Source organism: Muntiacus reevesi, chromosome 22 (genome assembly GCF_963930625.1).
Source record: "Muntiacus reevesi chromosome 22, mMunRee1.1, whole genome shotgun sequence".
NCBI lineage: Eukaryota > Metazoa > Chordata > Mammalia > Artiodactyla > Cervidae > Muntiacus > Muntiacus reevesi.
Window position 1 is genome coordinate 40,368,784 of NC_089270.1, and position 16,704 is coordinate 40,385,487.

Here is a 16,704-nt window from a genome sequence, read left to right on the forward strand (position 1 = left end):
GCCTCATTTACTTGCCAGCTCTAGGGCAATTTAATTTGAACTTGAAACAAATCCTTTGGTCTAATGTTAGGTTTTGGTTTTATATGTCTGGTCTGCTTCAGTCTCCACTTATTCCTTGGTATGGCTTTATTCAAGTGAAGACTTACTTGGAGGGTAAAGAGCCTTATACCTAGAGGTCACCCCTATCTTCTAAGGCCTGATTTCAGACTTTTTGACTAAAATTCTGAAGTGTTTCTCAAGACTTGTTATTGAGAGAGTTTAAAAGATATAAGAGAATGGAGGAATACATGTTGGATTAGATGATTCAATATTGCTAAGATGTCAATTTTTCTTCAATTAACCTAAAAGTCCAATATAGTCCCTAATATCATCTCAGCCTCCTTTTTGCTCTTGTTGAAATTTCCAAACTGATTATAAAATGTATATGAGAAAGAAAAGAGCTTTAAAATATGCAAATCTATTTTGAAAAAGCAAAAAGTTTCTAAGACTTTCACTGTTTTCCTCAGAAATATAATAGAAACATACACTGACCAAGACAATGTGGAATAAAAATTAGAAATTGAATCAATGAAAAACCAGAATGGAGACCCAGAAATGTACTCATATATCCAACTGATATTTCTTAAAAGTATCAAAACAATCCATAGTTAAAAACCATAGCATATTTAACAAATACTTTAGTAAATTATTTCCATCAGCTGGGATTAGGCAACTCTTTTTGTAGACAAATCACAGAAAGCAATAACTGTAAAGAAAAAAAAATACTTCATAAAGAAAAGTCTTAAACAATTTTTACTAATCAAAAGACATAGAAAAATAAACAAGCAAATTACAGATTTAAGAAAATACAGAGAATATGTATCTGATAAAGGACTGGTATTCAAGATACACATAGAACTCATATAAATGTATTTAGAAAAGGCCATGCAATCCAGTAGAAAAATAGGCTAGTGACTTGCACAGACAGATGACCTAAGAAAATATAAGAATGGCAAAAAACAAATGAAACACTACTCGATATTATTAGTTATATTGTGTGTTTATGAAGTTGCTTCAGTCTTGTCTGACTTTATGACCCTAAGGACCATAGCCCACCAGGCTCCTCTATCCTTGGATTCTCCAGGCAAGAGTACTGGAGTAGGTTGCCATTTCCTCCTCCAGGGAATATGCCCAACATCTCTTATTTCTTATGGATTCTCAGGTGGGTTCTTTACAACTAGCACCACCTAGGAAGACCTATTAGTTATTAGGGAAATGCAAATTGAGGTAATAATAATGTACTATTTAGTATTATCAAGACTGAATAAAATTTAAAAAAAATGATAGCTGTAAATATTCCTGAGGAAGCATAACAATGAAAGTTTATAAATTCTGGTTAAATTTGTACAACCACCCTGGGAAGTAGTTTATGTGATGGGTCATAATACAAAATATGTAACAACAATAAGATCAAGCATTTTACTATGAGATATTTATCAATATATATAATATATATACACACATTCACAGAAAGAAACATATAAGAATGCTTTTAATGGTTTTATTTAAAACAGCCTCAAACTGAAAACAAATCAAATGTATATCAGTAGAAAAATATATTTACAAATTAAGTCATATTAATACTCAATAATATAAAGAAATACATTCTTGGCATATAAAAACAACCACAATGAGAATGAACCTTGAAAACATTACACCAAGTGATAAAAGCTTTAAGTTTGCATCATGGTAAAAAACTGGCCATGAGATCTGGGGTCAGTAAAGGAAACAGAAGAGGCAAAGAAAAGAACAAGCATTTTTGATCCTGGGTGAGAAAAAATGAAGAATATTCTAGCTGAAGAAGAGTAGGTGAATTTTCTGTACTTATAAAAGTAAATAAAAAACCTCAAATATTAAAAAAGGTTTTCAATTACAGACCTGACTGCCAAAAATATCACTAAGTTAAAGAAATTAAGATTGTTAATTCTAAAAATATTATATAGTAGATTGCTAATATGTCCAACAAGTTTCAGAATAAAATTTTATAGGCATGCAATAAAGTGCAAAAAAGGATAATAATAATTACAAAATGCATGAGAACATAAATAAATTCCAATGATAGACTCAGTTCAGTTCAATACCTCACTGTGTCTGACTCTTTGCAACTCCATGGATGGTAGCACGCAAAGCTTCCCTGTCCATCACCAACTTTTGGAGCTTTCTCAAACTCATGTCCATTCAGTTGGTGATGCCATCCAACCATCTCATCTCTCTTGTCCCCTTCTCCTCCTGCCTTCTGTCTTTCCCAGCATCAGGGTCTTTTCCAATGAGTCAGTTCTTCACATAAGTTGGCCAAAGTATTGGAGTTTCAGCTTCAGCATCAGTCCTTCCAATGAATATTCAGGGCTGATTACCTCTAGAATAGACAGGTTGGATCTCCTTGCAGTCCAAGGGATTCTCAAGAGTCTTCTCCAGCACCAAAATTCCATTCATCAATTCTTTGGTGCTCAGCTTTCCTTATAGTCTAACTCTCACATCCATACGTGACTACTGGAAAAACCATAGCTTTAACTACATGGACTTTGTTGGCAAAGTAATGTCTTTGCTTTTTAATATGCTGTCTTGGTTGGTCATAGCTTTCCAAGGAGCAAACATCTTTTAATTTCATGACTGCAGTCAACATCTGCAATGATTTTGGAGCCCAAATACATAAAGTCTGTCACTGTGTCCATTGTTTCTACATCTATTTGCCATGAAGTGATGGGACCAGATGTCATGATCTTACATTTCTGAATGCTGACTTTTAAGCCAACTTTTTCACTCTCCTATTTCTCTTTGATCAAAAGGTTTTTTAGTTCTTCTTCACTTTCTGACATAAGGCTGGTTTCATCTGCATATTTGAGCCTATTGCTATCTCTCCCAGAAATCTTGATTCCAGCTTATGCTTCATCCAGCCTGGCATTTCACGTGATATACTCTGCATATAAGTTAAATAAGCAGGGTACAATATACAACCTTGACCTACTCCTTTCTGTATTTGGAACCAGTCTGTTTTTCCATGTCCAGTTCAGTTACTACTTGACCTGCATACAGATTTTCTTGGAGGCAGGTAAAGTGGTCTGGTATTTCCACCTCAAGGTTTGAAGCTGTAAAGAGCAATATTGCATAGGAACCTAGAATGTTAGGTCCGTGAATCAAGGCAAATTGGAAGTGGTCAAACAGGAAATGACAAGAGTGAACATCAACATTCTAGGGATCAGTGAACTAAGATGGACTGGAATGAGTGAATGTAACTCAGATGACCCATTGTATCTACTACTGTGGGCAGTAATCCCTTAGAAGAAATGGAGTAATGATCATAGTCAACAAAAGAGTCCGAAATCCAATACTCGGATGTAATCTCAAAAAAGACAGAATGATCTGTGTTCGATTCCAAGGCAAACCATTCAATATCACAGTAATCCAAACCGATGCCTTGACCACTAACTGAAGAAGCTGAAGTTGAATGGTTCTATGAAGACTTAAAAGACCTCCTAGAACTCACACCCCTGAAAAGAAGTCCTTTTCATTATAGGGGACTGGAATGCAAAAGTAGGAAGTCAAGAAACACCTGAAATAACAGGCAACTTTGGCCTTGGAGTACAAAATGAAGCAGGGCAAAGGCTAATAGAGGTCTTCCAAGAGAATACACTAGTCATAGAAAACACCCTCTTCCAACAACACAAGAGAAGACTCTACACATGCACATCACCAGATGATCAACACCAAAATCAGATTGATTATATTCATTGCAGTCAAAGATGGAGAAGCTCTATACAGTCAGCAGAAACAAGACAGGGAGCTGTCTGTGGCTCAGATCATGAATTCCTTATTGCCAAATTCAGACTGAATGAAGGAAGTGGAGAAAACCACTAGACCATTCAGTGTGACCTAAATCAAATCCCTTATGACTATACAGTGAAGTGAGAAATATTTTAAGGGACTAGATCTGATAAACAGGGTGCCTGATGAACTATAGATGGAGGTTTGTGGCATTGTACAGGAGACAGGGATCAAGACTATCCCCAAGAAAAAGAAAAGCAAAAAAGCAAAATGGCTGTCTGAGAAGACCTTGAAAATAGCTGTGAAAAGCAAAGGAGAAAATGTAAGATATACCCATTTGAATGCAGAGTTCCCAAGAATAGCAAGAAAGACATCCTCAGCAATCAATGCATAGAAATAGCAGAAAACAATAGAAAGGGAAAGACTAGAGATCTCTTCAAGAATATTAGAGATACCAAGGGAACATTTCATGCAAAGATGGGCTCAATAAAGGACAGAAATGGTATGGACCTGACAGAAGGAGAAAATATTAAGAAGAGGTGGCAAGAATACGCAGAAGAACTGTACAAAAAAGATCTTTATGACCCAGATAATCACAATGGTGTGATCACTCACCTAGAGCCAGACATCCTGGAATGTGAAGTCAAGTGGGCCTTTGGAAGCATCACTGTGAACAAAGTTAGTGGAAGTGATGGAATTCCAGTTGAGCTATTTCAAATCCTGAAAGATGATGCTGTGAAAGTGCTACACTCAATATGCCAGCAAATTTGGAAAACTCAGCTGTGGCCACAGGACTGGAAAAGGTCAGTTTTCATTCCAATCTCTAAGAAAGGCAATGCCAAAGAATGCTCAAACTACTGCACAATTGCACTCATCTCACACGCTAGTAAAGTAAACATCAAAATTCTCCAAGCCAGGCTTCAGCAATACATGTACCACAAACTTCCAGATGGTCAAGCTGGTTTTAGAAAAGGCAGGGGAACCAGAGATCAAATTGCTGACATCTGCTGGATCATCACAAAAGCAAGAGAATTCCAGGAAAACGTCTATTTCTGCTTTACTGACTATGCCAAAGCCTTTGACTGTTTGGATCACAAAAACTGTGGAAAATCCTGAAAGAGATGGGAATACCAGACCACCTGACCTGCCTTTTCAGAAACTTGTATGCAGGTCAGGAAGAAACAGTTAGAACTGGACATGGAAAAGCAGACTGGTTCCAAATTGGGAAAGGAGCACAACAAGGCTGTATATTCTCACTCTGCTTATTTAACTTATATGCCAAGTACATCATGAGAAACGCTGGGCTGGAGGAAGCACAAGCTGGAATCAAGATTGCTGGGAGAAATATCAATAACCTCAGCTATGCAGATGACACCATGCTTATGGCAGAAAGTGAAGAAGAACTAAAGAGTCTCTTGGTGAAAGTGAAAGAGGAGAGTGAAAAAGTTGACTGAAAGCTCAACATTCAGAAAACTAAAATCATGGCATCCGGTTCCATCACTTCATGGCAAATAGATGGGGAAACAGTGGAAACAGTGGCTGATTTTATTTTCTGGGCTCCAAAATCACTGCGATGGTGATTGCAGCCATGAAATTAAAAGGCGCTTACTCCTTGGAAGGAAAGTTATGAACAACCTAGACAGCATAGTAAAAAGCAGAGATATTCCTTTGTCAACAAAAGTCCGTCCAGTCAAGGCTATGGTTTTTCCAGTGGTCATGTGTAGATGTGAGAGTTGGACTATAAAGAAAGCTGAGTGCCAAAGAATTGATGCTTTTGAACTGTGGTGTTGGAGAAGACTCTTGAGAGTCCCTTGGACTGCAAGGAGATCCAACCAGTCCATCCTAAAGGAGATCAGTCCTGGGTGTTCATTGGAAGGACTGATGCTGAGGCTGAAACTCCCATACTTTGGCCACCTGATGTGGAGTTGACTGATTGAAAAAGGCCCTGACGCTTGGAGGGATTGGGGGCAGGAGGAGAAGGGGATGACAGAGGATGATATGACTGGATGTTATCACCGACTCGATGGACATGGGTTTGGGTGGACTCCAGGAGTTGGTGATGGACAGGGAGGCCTGGCATGCTGCGGTTCACGAGGTCGCTAAGAGTGAGACAGGACTAAGCAACTGAACTGAACTGAACTGAAAGAATTTTCCAGTTTGTTGTGATCCACACAGTCAACAGCTTTGGTGTACTCAGCAAAGTACAAGTCAATGTTTTTCTGGAACTCTCTTACTTTTTCAATGATTCAGCGGATGTTGGCAATTTAATCTCTGGTTCTTCTGCCCTTTCTCTATCCAGCTTGAATATCTGGAAGTTCACTGTTCACATACTGTTGAAGCCTGGCTTGGAAAATTTTTAGCATTACTTTGCTAGCATGTGAGATGTGTGTAATTGTATGACTCTTGGTGAGTGATCACACCATTATAGTTATCTGGGTCATGAAGATGTTTTTTGTACAGTTCTTCTGTGTATTCTTGCTACCTCTTCCTAATATCTTCTGCTTCTGGTAGGTCCATACCATGTCTGTCCTTTATTGTGCCCATCTTTGGATGAAATCTTCCCTTGGTATCACTAATTATCTTAAAGAGATCTCTAGTCTTTCCAATTCTGCTGTTTTCCTCTATTTCTTTGCACTGGTCACTGAGGAAGGCTTTCTCATCTCTCCTTACTATTCTTTGGAACTCTGCATTCAAATGGGGATATCTTTCTTTTTCTCCTTTGCCTTTTGCTTCCCTTCTCAGCTACTTGTAAGGCCTCCTCAGACAACCATTTTGCCTTTTTGCATTTCTTTTTCTTGGGATCACTGTCTCCTGTATCATGTCAAGAACCTCCATCCATAGTTCTTCAGGCACTCTGTTTATCTGATCTAATCCCTTGAATCTATTTCTCACTTCCACGTTATAATTGTAAGGGATTTGATTTAGGTCATACCTGGATGGTCGAGTGGTTTTGCCTACACTCTTGAATTTAAGTCTAAAGGGACTGAGAACCCCCAGGGGATTTGACTTTGGAGGCCAGTGTTACTTGATTACAGAAGTTACACGGGACTGAGGAACAGACCCTTGGAGCGCACAAACAAACCCTTGTGTGGACAAGGACCCAGGAGAAAAGAGCAGTGATGCCACAAGGGACTGACCGAGGCTTGTCTGTGAGTATCCAGGAACCTCTGGCGGAGCTGTGTGTTGGTGGGGGCCAGCTAGTGTCAGGGGCACTGGGTACAGTGGTGTGTGCATGGGGCCTTTTGAAGGACAAGTTGCCATTATCTTTGTTACCTCCACCATAGTTTGGCCTCAGGTCAAACAACAGGGAGGTAACACTGCCCCATCCATTAACAGAAAATCGGATTAAGTATTTACTGAGCATGTCCCTACCCATCAGAACAAGACCCAGTTTCCCCCACAGTCTGTCTTTCCCATCAGGAGTTTCCATAAGCCTCTTATTCTTATCCCTCAGAGGGCAAACAGAATGAAAATTTCAATCACTGAAAACTAATCAAACTGATCACATGGACCACAGCCTTGTCTAACCCCAAGGAAACTATAAGCCATGTCATGTAGGGCCACCCATGATGAACTAGGTCATGGTGGAGAGTTCTGAAAAGAAAACGTGGTCCACTGGGGAAGACAATGGCAAACCACTTCAGTATTCTTGCCTTGAGAACCCCATGAATAGTATGAAAAGGAAAATGGTAGGATACTGAAAGATGAACTCCCCAGGTCAGTAGGTAGCCAATGTGCTACTGGAGAAGAATGGAGAAATAACACCAGAAAGAATGAAGACATGGAGCCAAAGCAAAAACAACACCCAGTTGTGGATGTGACTGGTGATGAAAGTAAAGTCCGATGCTGTAAAGAGCAAAACTGCATGGGAACCTGAAGTATTAGGTCCATGAATCAAGGCGAATTGGAAGTGGCCAAACAGGAGATAGCAAGAGTGAACATCGACATTTTAGGAATCAGTGAACTAAAATGGACTGGAATGGGTGAATTTAACTCAGTTGAGAATTATATCTACTACTATGGGCAGGAATCCCTTAAAAGAAATGGAGTAGCCCTCATAGTCAACAAAAGAGTCCAGAATGCAGTACTTGGATGCAATCTCAAAAACGACAGAATGATCCGTGTTCATTTGCAAGCAAATCATTAAAAATCACAGTAATCCAAGTCTAGGCCCAGACCAGTAATACTGAAGAAGCTGAAGTTGAATGGTTCGATGATGACCTAAAAATCTTCTAGAATTAACACCCCCAATAGGGGTCTGGAATGCAAAAGTAGGAAGTCAAGAGATACCTGGAGTAACAGGCAAATTTGGCCTTGGAGTACAAAATGAAACAGGGCAAAGGCTAACAGAGTTTTGCCAAGAGAACACACTCATCATAGCAAACACCCTCTTTCAACAGCACAAGAGAAGACTTTACACATGGAGATCACCAGATGGTCAATACCGAAATCAAGATGCAGAAACTCTGTACAGTTAGCAACACAAGACAGGGAGCTGCCTGTGGCTCAGATCATGAACTCCTTATTGAAAAATTCAGACTTAAATTGTAGAAAGTAGGGAAAACCACTAGACCATTCAGGTATGACCTAAATCAATGATAGATTAGCATTTTCAAAATATGCTTACATTATAAATTATAAATCTAGTTCAATATGTTGATGGCATCTCCACTTTCTGTTATCAGGCTCAAAATATGATTTTTAAATTTTCTTTCTGCCTACCCCACATCCAATTTGTAGCTATGGAACTTGAATTTGCTAAATAATCTAAGAAAATTCTAGAATTCCTCTGTTTTTCAGTGTTCTCATAGTCAAATGTTGAAGATCATATTTGTGTTGAGATTGTATGCATTACTGAATATGAGAATGTTTTTGGCTATTAAATGATAGCAAGTATTGTTAATCTCAGAGAAAACAAAGATAATGTTTTCTCACTTTAAAGAAAATATTACCTAGGAAGTAATCTTTCAATTCATAGCCTTATCATTTAAATCTTAAGATCACATTCCCCTCCAGAAATACAGAATATCTCAAGATGTGTAAATAGAAAATATTTTCCCCAAAGTTTTGGTATATCACTGCAACATTTAGACTTGTTTTTGTATTGGGAAAGGGTACACTTTTAGAATTCTGTGATTGATATTTTGAGATTGATATTTTGTGATTGATATTTTAATTTGAAAAAAAATTGTATCAGTTACTGTAAAAAGTTTGAAGGCAATTAGAGGAAAACTTATGAAATGATTTACTAACCTACGCTGCACAATAAGGTCAACATTTATTCAACTCTCAGTTTATATTAAACACTGCTAAATGTTGATTTAGCTACATTATCCCTATAAAATTCTATTATTATCTCCACTTTTGAGATAATTGGGTTTTAGAGATTAAGTATATTACTCAAGGTCACATAGAAGATAATAATTAGGAATTGGATAAAACTCAGATATTGCTGATGACAAATTCAAGATAGCAAAAATTTCTCTTGTAGCTGAGAAGTGTGGTGTCAGGACACCAATATCAGAATTATCTGAGGTGCCCATTAAAAATGCCTGTTCTTAGGACCCACAGAAAATGTGCTAAATTTGACTATTTTAGGGAGAGAGCCAATATTTTAAATGTAATCTTTAGAATGTTCAAGTTTGAGAACCAAATTAATATGCTATTTTCACTAAGTTAGTAACATAAATAAATATATATATATATATATATATATACACACACACACATACATATACACATACACACATATACACATATATAAAATCCAATATGGGAAATCTACCATATACAGTTTTACAAAAAATATATACATAAATCTAACTGTTATGCAAACCTAAGAGGCTTCTTCTTCTTGGATAATATCAGTTTAAACATCTAAGCAAGTAAATAATGTATGATCCAGATTAAAATGTATTTGGTTGAATACTTAACCAGTATTTCTTCAGAAAGGAAAAAGGTATAAGATAATGATAGTGTATCAAAAGTAACAGTTTTACATATATAGATAAGTGAAATACAGCAATAAAAAGTGAATCTAAAGGGGATTGAAAAGTAACTTTACAGTGTAAAATCTGACAAACACTACTTTAGCAGATCATGAAGATCAACTTCAACAGTGATAAGTCATGTTTTTATGTACCCTTTATATGATTTGATGAAAATGGAAATTTACCTTTGTGATCTTCCCATGGCAAATCTGTAATACCAAGCTAGTCATAAGAAAAACATTAAAAAAAAAATCAACAAAGAGACAATCTACTGAATACCTGACCAGTACTCCTCAAAATTATCAGTCATTCAAAAAGAAAAAAAAAAAAAAGTCTGAGAAATGGTTAGTAGGAACCTGATCTATAATATATAAATTTATTTTATTTTCTTGGATAGGATCCCAGAACATGAAATATGTATAAATTAAAAATTAAGGAAATACAAATAAAATATAAACTTTAGTTAATAATACTATATGCATATTGCTTCATTGATTGTAACATATATACCATATTGGTATATGATGTTAATAATAGAAGATCTGGGAACTCTGTACTACTTTCATAAATTTTCCAGAAATTCAAAACTGTCCTTGAAAATCTCAATCTTATAAGTTGAATATAGTGAGAAAATAAAATGTAAAATTGCAAATCTGATGTTATTAGTAATATCATATAGTGAGATTAAGTGAAACTGATGAAAAATAAAACTCTACAATGATTTTTTTAAAAGATTGAATTTAAAAATAATATTGATTTAAAACCAAAATAATCTCATCTAAATAATTAATAAAAAAGTAAATTATAGCTGGTAAATACAAAATACAGAATTCAAAACAATATAAACACACACACTATGCTTTAGGCTGAAGCTGAAAATGCAGACTGAAAATTTTGGGTGCTTATGCGGAGTATGTAAAAAGAGAGATGGTCAAAAAGATATACTCAGAGTAAAATGCCAAAGAGAGATTTGGGACCAGGTCCTTTAATTTTTACTGGTATATTTTTCTCTGGGAGAATTTAGCTTTCTTAAGATAAGATTTTAAAATAAGTGAACATTACCAGCTAAGTTTGTACCTCAACCTCAAGCAGTCACTAGCAGAAAAGACTGTTGTAGAATCTCAGAGGAAGAAAGCACGTTACACACCTCTTATGTCCATGCACTTGTAGAATCTTCGCAGCTTTCTCACAAGTGAGCACATCCTCAGTGAAGAAACAAGGATGGGTATTGCAAACTTCCCTGTAAAAATAGATTAAAATGTACATAAAATGTTTACAACCTTGCTTTTATTCACTCACTCTGTCATCTTCTCACACAAGGAAATGAATTTAAATGAAAAAATGCTTAGTTGTTCCCCTACTGACTGTTGTTAAATCTTTTTCTCTCTGTGTGTGTTTCTCTGTCTCTCTCTTGTACATATATATATATATATATACGACAAATGTATGACAAATGACAAGTGTATATATATGTACATATATATATACATATATGTAATGTCAAAAAAGAGACATCAAGTATATATATGTACATATATAATATATATTACTACACATATGTATGTAATAATCTAAGAAGTGTATTGACAATCAAGAATACTATACGTCTCTGCCTGAATAGGACATCTGAGTCACTCCCAGTCAAAAGAAAATTCCCTCTTGCATAATCTTCCATTACACCCTCTGGTCAGAGTTCATACTTAGATTTCAAAATTTCCAGTCAGTTTAAGGTTGCCCTGTGACCAAATATACACTTACAAGGTGTAGCTAAACAATGCTTATGACTTCCATAGTAAATATTAGTCATAGGAAAATTAATGATAAAGGATAATTCAACAACATAAGAAACAAAGTGATACAGCAAAAGATTCTACCTGTTCTGAGTATTCAAGCTTTATTTTACATTCTGTTTTATTTTCCCTTTATAGAATGTATGAATATTTCTTCCTAGAATTATCTATAGTGGAGAATTTAAACTGAGATTACTTATTTCAGTGGTGTGTTGCTGATAATCTGTACTGACTCATCCCCCTGATATTCCTCTAATCAGCTGTAATAAATTGCTAAAATTTTATTTGGAGACATCTTAATGACAAATGTCCAGTCCCTGTATCTGAATGAAATAATGGAATAATAATTCTTGGAGATTGAGATTATTTAGAAACATTTTTTTTTTCTTTTCTGGTAAAAGTAGTAAATCTCATTAAATATATGTGGTATTTCCTAAATCTTATAGCCAATTATTGTCACACTTCTATGGGAGCTAGCCTTCAGCTATATTTACTCACTAAACATCAATTTTACTTGTAGCCAATACATAACCTGATAAATATCTGGTATATTTATAAAAAATATCAGTTTCAGATCTAAAGTCAACTAACAGAAGAACATTCTTTAAAAATAAGGAAGAGGAGAAACTATAATACATTCTTCCTGTAAATGGTCTAACAGAGATCAGAAAATAAGACAGATGTGAGACTTGGAATTACAAAACTTCTGTAAGAAAGCATAGGGGAAAGCTTCTGACACTGGCCTTGGCAACAATTTTTCAGGAAATAAAAGAAAAAATAAACAAGTGTAAATACATAAAATTACAAAATTTCTGTATAACAAACAGTCAACAAGATAAAAAAGCAATCTACATAATGCAAGGAAATATTTGTAAAAAATATATCTGATAAGTAGTTAACATCCAAATATGTAAGGAAATTATACACCTCAATAAATTCACTTCAGTAGCTCAGTCACATTACACTCTTTGCAATCCCATGGACTGCAGCACGCCAGGCTTCCTTGTCTATCACCAGCTCCTGGAGCTTATTCAAACTCATGTCCATTGAGTTAGTGATGCCATCCAATCATCTCATCCTCTGTCATCCCCTTCTTCTCCTATATTCACTCTTGCCCAGCATCAGTGTCTTTTCCAGTGAGTTCATTCTTCGCATCAGGTGGCCAAAGTATTTAAGTTTCAGCTTCAGCATCAGTCCTTCCAATGAATATTCAGGACTGATTTCCTTTAGGACTGACTAATTGGATCTCCTTCACTCCAAGGGACTCTTAAGAATCTTCTCCCCAACACCACAGTTCAAAAGCATCAATTCTTTGGCACTCAGCTTTCTTTATGGTCCAACTCTTACATCCATACATGACTACTGGAAAAACTGTAGCTTTGACTAAATGGACATTTGTCAGCAAAGTGATGTCTCTGCTTTTTAATATGTTGTCTAGGTTGGTCATGGCTTTTCTTTGAAGGAGAAAAGGAAAAATAAATCTCAATAGCAAAAAAAAACAAACAAAACCACCACAAATAATTCAATTAAAAAATAGACAAAAGACCTAAATGGACTTTTTTCTAAAGAAGACATAGAATTGGCCAACAGGTATATGAAAAGGTACTCACCATCACTAATTAGAAAAATGCAAATCAAAGCCACAATAAGACATTGTCTCACACCTGTAATAGTGGGTATTAGGAAGAAGACAAGATGTATCAAGAGCTGACTAGCATTTGGAGAAAGGGGAAGCTCTACACTGTTGGTGAGAATGTGAGCCAATATAGCTATTATGGAGAATAATATAGAGTTTCCTCAAAAACTAGAAATATAACTACCATATGATCCAGCAATATCTCTTCTGATCCATATTCATTGAAATGAAATCAGTACCTTGAAAAGATATCAGCTCCATTGTTAATCACAGCACTTCTTAAAAATGCCAAGATATAGAAACAGTCTAAGTGTTCATCAATAGATGAATGACTAATGAAGCTGTGGTTTAGATATACAATGGAATGCTGTTTATTCAGCCTTAAAAATGAAAGAGATCCTGCCATTCACAACAATGTGCATGAATTTGGAGGACAGTACACTAAATGCAATAAACCAGACATAGAAAGCAAAAAAAAAAAAAAGGGAAAGAAAAAAAAAGTGCATGATCCCACTCACATGTGAAATGCAAAAATGTCAAATACATAGAAGCAGAGAGTATAAGTGTAGTCACTATGGATAAGATGCTGGGGAAATGGGGTATAGTTGGTCAAAGGATACAAAGTTGCAATTGTATATAGCTGTGTATTCAATTCTATGATACAGTAACTCGGTCACATCTTAGCAACTGAATGATAACAGTTACAACAATAAATGGAGATTGACTTACAACAATGTAATTAAACACCCATGACTGCAAATGTTATAGTATGAAAAAATCACCATTTGCTATAAGTGAACTCATATTTTAATTATATTCATTTAAAATAAATGAAAAGGTTATAATAACATCACAAAATCACTTTCACAAAATAATCTATAGGTAATATGCAAAAACTCTGCTTTTATGTCCTACCAAAATATAAAATATCCAAAAACATTCAGAAGAATAAAAATACTTTTAAGAAACTAATTCTAATTATGCAAAATATTTTAAAGATTATAACTAGCAATATATTTGCTTAAAAAGACATTCTTCACAATTCAGGAGCTCAGAAAAGCTTATGAATCATTGTGACATTGAATTAAAATGTACCATTAATGTAGAGTTTTGCTGTGAGATTAGAATGTTCAGGATAACTGTGATTTTCTTACAGTAAAATTATTTGGTACCATAAAGCATGACGGCACAAATATTGTTCATCAATGTTACTATAAAATGAATTTTACTGTGGAACAATTAGTACTACTCTTTATAATATCTAGACAATGTTATAAGTTGTATCACTATAAACCAATCTTACAGTGACATAAACAGTATAAACAATTTTGTCAGATTTTGGTATCAATACCTCAAATAAATACACAAATATATTGTCTGAATACATCTCTTACAAACTGATATGCAGTGACCAGTACTTTTTTGAATTATAAGTCAGAATAGGCTATTGTAACTCCCAGCAAAACAGTACAATGTCAGTGTGTATCTTTTTTAACTTTTTTGTATCACTGCATTTAACAAACATCTCAATGTACTTAATGTGAAATGAGGGCAAATGGCAATCATAGCATTCTTTCCCAGAAATAGGGAAAGAACATATGTCTTCTCTAAAGTCAATATTTATTTGATTGGAAAGAGCCATAATAATTACTTATTGATTTTAAAATTCTTTAGAGTAATCCTTTAAAAAATCTGTGTCAAAAGAGAGTCCAAGCCTTCAAGAAGGTATCCAAAGCTCACACAATTTCTAAAATCCTCTCCACAGAGAAACAAATTAAATTCCAAAAGAATGATTGAGTACCTACAACACCAGATCATTGATTTGGGAAAAAAAGGCAACTGATTTACAATGTAAAATATTGATGTATAAAGTTATTCATCTTTTCCATAATTTGTATTGTGCAGCTGTATTTCAATTATATCCATAAAATGGAAAGGCAAGCCTTTAACTATAATTTAGCTTGAATTATTGACAAACTTGAAGACAAAATAACATAAAATACCAATAGAAAATTATGGAAAGTATTGCTTAATGCTTGTTATTTTCATTGAAAGTCAATGTAATCACCATATCAGCATGGAATGCAATGCTGTTAAAGAGCAAAAGATAGCAGGAAAAAAAAAAGAAATCTATTAAAAAGCAAATATTAAAATAGCTATAACTGGAGTATTATCTTTAAAAATTGTGACTCACTATATTGCAAACCTGTAACTTATATAGTATTGTACAACAAATATACTTCAATAAAAAAGAAAACATAAGCTAATAATTGAAAAATTAAGATGTGTTACATAAGAGCTTTAATGTAATATTGTGAAGATTATCACTTATTCTCATCTTTAAAATACATTTTATAACAAAGCAAGTACAGTTTACAAAAATGTATCACATAATATTGACAAGTGAACCAAAATTATCAGTCAGAGAATACAAGAGACATACTGAGTGGTCATTTAGATTAGACTTTTAATAAAATGAGCAAAATTTCAACCATTCTTTATAATTTCAGGCTACCATATCATACAACTACACAGTGTGAGAGGCAACTGATTTGGCATATTATCTGAAGATAGAAAAGAAAAAAATATTGTTTCTATGTGCAATTACTGTGGAAGAAGAAAAATCAAATATAATTCTATTCTCATGGAGGTTACAGATTATTAATTTGAGATCTTTATTCTTTTTTTCTATACATGTTTATAGCAGTGTCCATTGAGTCTTATTTCAACTGTATCCCATAAGTTTTGGAATGTTGTGTTTTCATTTTAATTCATCTCAGAGTATTTTCAAATTTCTTTTGTGATTTCTTCTAGGACCTAATCGTTGTTTAGTTCATTGTGGATTAACTTCCATATTGTTTTAAATTTGACAAATATTCTACTGCAATTAATTTCTAATAGGATTCCACTGAGATACAGTAACATAATTCATATAGTTTCAATCCCTTCAAAATTGCTAACAGATGTTTTATGGCTTAAAATAAGGTCTATCTTGGAGAGTACTTCACGTGCACTTGAAAAGAATGTGTTTTCTGCCATTGTTGTAGGGAGGTAGTGTTCAGTAAATACCCATTAGGTCCACTTCAGTTCTAGTATCCTATACTACTATGCTGAGTGCACTATGAGTCTCTTCTCTCTTTTCTAATCTATTTTATTATTTTTTATTTTATATTTTCTCAGAGTTTTTTGAAAAATTGGATGCACAAATTTTTCTTCTGTAATTAGTTTATCTTTCCTTTGAAAGGGTCGCTCAACTCTTTTGGCACACACATACTCTGTCATGCTATTTGCAGAAAGAATTGAGCTTATCACATGATCAATGTGAATGAGTTTCCTTTCCTTAATTCCTAACATTTTGGATTTTAACAAAGATTTTTAATCTGAAAACAATATAATAATATCATTGCTGTTAAATTAAATGCTTTACTTTTTTTTCATTTATTTTTATTAGTTGGAGGCTAATTACTTTACAATATTGTAGTGGTTT